The sequence below is a fragment of the Lathamus discolor genome, chromosome W (genome assembly GCF_037157495.1).
Source record: "Lathamus discolor isolate bLatDis1 chromosome W, bLatDis1.hap1, whole genome shotgun sequence".
NCBI lineage: Eukaryota > Metazoa > Chordata > Aves > Psittaciformes > Psittacidae > Lathamus > Lathamus discolor.
Window position 1 is genome coordinate 8401251 of NC_088908.1, and position 6000 is coordinate 8407250.

Below are 6000 nucleotides of genomic sequence, written 5' to 3' on the forward strand. Positions count from 1 at the left end.
AGAAAGTTCCCACTGATCATCTTCAGCGAACAGCGAGCTTTGCAACTCTGCAACACACATTGCTGTCACTTCTTTTCCTGCCTGAAAGACCAATTGATTCCAACATCTCTGTGCCCACTCTCTGCTGAGCAGCAACAGAGAGTTGAGCAGGAATATTTAGCCTGGGCTAAAACAGCAGAAGAGCCTTGCAAAAAATCTCCTGCTTGATCATGTTTTGCAAACAGTGAGCTTTAAACTGTGACACAAACATTGCTGTCACTCCTCACTTTATCTCCTAAAAGTGCATTTGAATCCAAAGTTTCTGGTGCGCTCTCTCGTTTGGAGAGGAGTTGTGACAGGGGAGGAGCAGCGCTTGGACTCTAATCCCACAGACGAAGGGCCAGCAGGGAAACTCCTGCAGGGCATCTTCAGCACACAGTGAGCTTTGCAACTCTGCAAAACACATTGCTGTAACTCCTCCTTCTCCTGCCTGGAAGACCTATTGATTCCAACATCTCTGTGCCCACTCTCTGCTGAGCAGCAACAGAGAGAGTAGAGCAGGAATGTTTAGACTGGGCTAAAACAGCAGAAGAGCCTTGCAAAAAAGCTCCTCCTGATCATGTTTAGCACACAGTGAGCTTTAAACTGTGACACAAACATTGCTGTCACTCTTCACTCTTTCTCCTAAAAGACCATTTCAATCCAAGAACTCCGTTGCCAGCACTCTGCTGAGCAGCAGAGTGAGCAGGAATGTCTGCAATCTGTAAGGCAGTGGAAGAGACAGGCCTGAAGGCTGCTCTTGTGCTTCTTCAACACACTGAGCTTTACAACTGTGACACACACACTGTTGTCACTCCTCATTGTAGCTCCTAAAAGTGCATTTGAATCCAGCGTTTCTGGTCTCCACTCTCGTTTCAAGAGCAGCAGAGGCAGGTGAGCACGAGCGCTTGGAATCCGCTCCCAGTTCCGAAGGGCAGGGAGGGAAAGTCCTTGCAGATCATCTTCAGCGCACAGTGAGCTTTGCAACTCTGAAACACACATTGCTGTCACTCCTCACTTCATCTCCTAATAATCCGTTTGAATCCATGGTCTCTCCCGCCCTCTCTCGTTTGAACAGCAGCAGTGACAGGTGAACACGATCTCTTGGCCTCTGCTCCCACAGCCGAAGAGCCCGGAGTGAAAGCTCCGGCAGGGCATCTTCAGCACGCAGTCAGCTTTGCAACTGTGACACATATATTGCTCTCGCTCCGCACTTTCCTACCTCAAAGTCCAATTGAATCCAAAACTCTGTGCCCTTTCTCTGCTGGGCAGAAGCAGAGTAGAGCAGGAACCTTTAGCCAATGCTAAAAGAGCAGAAGAGACAGTCCAGAAAGTTCCCACTGATCATCTTCAGCGCACAGCGAGCTTTGCAACTCTGCAACACACATTGCTGTCACTCCTCCCTTTTTGCCTGAAAGACCAGCTGAATCCACCATCTCTGTGCCCGCTCTCTGCTGAGCAGCAACAGAGATAGTAGAGCAGGAATTTTTAGACCTGCCTAAAACAGCAGAAGAGCCTTGAAAAAAATCTCCTGCTTGATCATGTTTTGCACACAGTGAGCTTTAAACTGTGACACAAACATTGCTGTCACTCCTCACTTTATCTCCTAAAAGTGCATTTGAATCCAAAGTTTCTGGTGCGCTCTCTCGTTTCGAGAGGAGTTGTGACAGGGGAGGAGCAGCGCTTGGACTCTAATACCACAGACGAAGGGCCAGCAGGGAAACTCCTGCAGGGCATCTTCAGCACACAGTGAGCTTTGCAACTCTGCAAAACACATTGCTGTAACTCCTCCTTCTCCTGCCTGGAAGACCAATTGATTCCAACATCTCTGTGCCCACTCTCTGCTGAGCAGCATCAGAGAGAGTAGAGCAGGAATGTTTAGACTGGGCTAAAACAGCAGAAGAGCCTTGCAAAAAAGCTCCTCCTGATCATGTTTAGCACACAGTGAGCTTTAAACTGTGACACAAACATTGCTGTCACTCTTCACTCTTTCTCCTAAAAGACCATTTCAATCCAAGAACTCCGTTGCCAGCACTCTGCTGAGCAGCAGAGTGAGCAGGAATGTCTGCAATCTGTAAGGCAGTGGAAGAGACAGGCTGAAGGCTGCTCTTGTGCTTCTTCAACACACTGAGCTTTACAACTTTGACACACACACTGTTGTCACTCCTCATTGTAGCTCCTAAAAGTGCATTTGAATCCAGCGTTTCTGGTCTCCACTCTCGTTTCCAGTGCAGCAGAGGCAGGTGAGCACGAGCGCTTGGAATCCGCTCCCAGTTCCGAAGGGCAGGGAGGGAAAGTCCTTGCAGATCATCTTCAGCGCACAGTGAGCTTTGCAACTCTGAAACACACATTGCTGTCACTCCTCACTTTATCTCCTAAAAGTGCATTTCAAGCCAACGTTTCTGGTGCGCTCTCTCGCTTCGAGAGCAGTTGTGACAGGGGAGGACGAGCGCTTGGATTCTAATTTCACAGCCGAAGGGCCAGCATGGAAACTACTGCTGGGCATCTTCAGCACACATTGTGATTCGCAACTCTGAAACACATATTGCTGTCACCTCTCACTTTCCTACCTGAAAGTCCAATTGAATAATACATCTCCTGTGCTTGCTCTTTGTGAGCAGTAGCAGAATATAGCACTTACGTTTGGACTCTGCTGAAACAGCAGAAGAGACAGTCCAGAAAGTTCCCACTGATCATCTTCAGCACACAGTGAGCTTTGCAACTCTGCAACACACATTGCTGTCACTCCCCCCTTTCCTGCCTGAAAGACCAACTGAATCCACCATCTCTGTGCCCGCTCTCTGCTGAGCAACAACAGAGAGAGCAGAGCAGGAATGTTTGGACTGGGCTAAAACAGCAGAAGAGCCTTGCAAAAAATCTCCTGCTTGATCATGTTTTGCACTCAGTGAGCTTTAAACTGTGACACAAACATTGCTGTCACTCCTCACTTTATCTCCTAAAAGTGCATTTGAATCCAAAGTTTATGGTGCGCTCTCTCGTTTCGAGAGCAGATGTCACAGGGTTGGACGAGTGTTTGGACTCTAATTTCACAGACGAATTGGCAGCATGGAAACTCCTGCAGGGTATCTTCAGCACCCAGTGAGCTTTGCAACTCTGAAACACAAATAGCTGTCACCTCTCACTTTCCTACCTCAAAGTCCAATTGAATCCTACATCTCCTGTGCTTGCTCTTTGTGAGCAGTAGCAGAATATAGCACTTACGTTTGGACTCTGAAGAAACAGCAGAAGAGACAGTCCAGAAAGTTCCCACTGATCATCTTCAGCGAACAGCGAGCTTTGCAACTCTGCAACACACATTGCTGTCACTTCTTTTCCTGCCTGAAAGACCAATTGATTCCAACATCTCTGTGCCCACTCTCTGCTGAGCAGCAACAGAGAGTTGAGCAGGAATATTTAGCCTGGGCTAAAACAGCAGAAGAGCCTTGCAAAAAATCTCCTGCTTGATCATGTTTTGCAAACAGTGAGCTTTAAACTGTGACACAAACATTGCTGTCACTCCTCACTTTATCTCCTAAAAGTGCATTTGAATCCAAAGTTTCTGGTGCGCTCTCTCGTTTGGAGAGGAGTTGTGACAGGGGAGGAGCAGCGCTTGGACTCTAATCCCACAGACGAAGGGCCAGCAGGGAAACTCCTGCAGGGCATCTTCAGCACACAGTGAGCTTTGCAACTCTGCAAAACACATTGCTGTAACTCCTCCTTCTCCTGCCTGGAAGACCTATTGATTCCAACATCTCTGTGCCCACTCTCTGCTGAGCAGCAACAGAGAGAGTAGAGCAGGAATGTTTAGACTGGGCTAAAACAGCAGAAGAGCCTTGCAAAAAAGCTCCTCCTGATCATGTTTAGCACACAGTGAGCTTTAAACTGTGACACAAACATTGCTGTCACTCTTCACTCTTTCTCCTAAAAGACCATTTCAATCCAAGAACTCCGTTGCCAGCACTCTGCTGAGCAGCAGAGTGAGCAGGAATGTCTGCAATCTGTAAGGCAGTGGAAGAGACAGGCCTGAAGGCTGCTCTTGTGCTTCTTCAACACACTGAGCTTTACAACTGTGACACACACACTGTTGTCACTCCTCATTGTAGCTCCTAAAAGTGCATTTGAATCCAGCGTTTCTGGTCTCCACTCTCGTTTCAAGAGCAGCAGAGGCAGGTGAGCACGAGCGCTTGGAATCCGCTCCCAGTTCCGAAGGGCAGGGAGGGAAAGTCCTTGCAGATCATCTTCAGCGCACAGTGAGCTTTGCAACTCTGAAACACACATTGCTGTCACTCCTCACTTCATCTCCTAATAATCCGTTTGAATCCATGGTCTCTCCCGCCCTCTCTCGTTTGAACAGCAGCAGTGACAGGTGAACACGATCTCTTGGCCTCTGCTCCCACAGCCGAAGAGCCCGGAGTGAAAGCTCCGGCAGGGCATCTTCAGCACGCAGTCAGCTTTGCAACTGTGACACATATATTGCTCTCGCTCCGCACTTTCCTACCTCAAAGTCCAATTGAATCCAAAACTCTGTGCCCTTTCTCTGCTGGGCAGAAGCAGAGTAGAGCAGGAACCTTTAGCCAATGCTAAAAGAGCAGAAGAGACAGTCCAGAAAGTTCCCACTGATCATCTTCAGCGCACAGCGAGCTTTGCAACTCTGCAACACACATTGCTGTCACTCCTCCCTTTTTGCCTGAAAGACCAGCTGAATCCACCATCTCTGTGCCCGCTCTCTGCTGAGCAGCAACAGAGATAGTAGAGCAGGAATTTTTAGACCTGCCTAAAACAGCAGAAGAGCCTTGAAAAAAATCTCCTGCTTGATCATGTTTTGCACACAGTGAGCTTTAAACTGTGACACAAACATTGCTGTCACTCCTCACTTTATCTCCTAAAAGTGCATTTGAATCCAAAGTTTCTGGTGCGCTCTCACGTTTCGAGAGGAGTTGTGACAGGGGAGGAGCAGCGCTTGGACTCTAATCCCACAGACGAAGGGCCAGCAGGGAAACTCCTGCAGGGCATCTTCAGCACACAGTGAGCTTTGCAACTCTGCAAAACACATTGCTGTAACTCCTCCTTCTCCTGCCTGGAAGACCAATTGATTCCAACATCTCTGTGCCCACTCTCTGCTGAGCAGCATCAGAGAGAGTAGAGCAGGAATGTTTAGACTGGGCTAAAACAGCAGAAGAGCCTTGCAAAAAAGCTCCTCCTGATCATGTTTAGCACACAGTGAGCTTTAAACTGTGACACAAACATTGCTGTCACTCTTCACTCTTTCTCCTAAAAGACCATTTCAATCCAAGAACTCCGTTGCCAGCACTCTGCTGAGCAGCAGAGTGAGCAGGAATGTCTGCAGTCTGTAAGGCAGTGGAAGAGACAGGCTGAAGGCTGCTCTTGTGCTTCTTCAACACACTGAGCTTTACAACTTTGACACACACACTGTTGTCACTCCTCATTGTAGCTCCTAAAAGTGCATTTGAATCCAGCGTTTCTGGTCTCCACTCTCGTTTCCAGTGCAGCAGAGGCAGGTGAGCACGAGCGCTTGGAATCCGCTCCCAGTTCCGAAGGGCAGGGAGGGAAAGTCCTTGCAGATCATCTTCAGCGCACAGTGAGCTTTGCAACTCTGAAACACACATTGCTGTCACTCCTCACTTCATCTCCTAATAATCCGTTTGAATCCATGGTCTCTCCTGCCCTCTCTCGTTTGAACAGCAGCAGTGACAGGTGAACACGATCTCTTGGCCTCTGCTCCCACAGCCGAAGAGCCCGGAGTGAAAGCTCCGGCAGGGCATCTTCAGCACGCAGTCAGCTTTGCAACTGTGACACATATATTGCTCTCGCTCCGCACTTTCCTACCTCAAAGTCCAATTGAATCCAAAATCTCTGTGCCCTTTCTCTGCTGGGCAGAAGCAGAGTAGAGCAGGAACCTTTAGCCAATGCTAAAAGAGCAGAAGAGACAGTCCAGAAAGTTCCCACTGATCATCTTCAGCG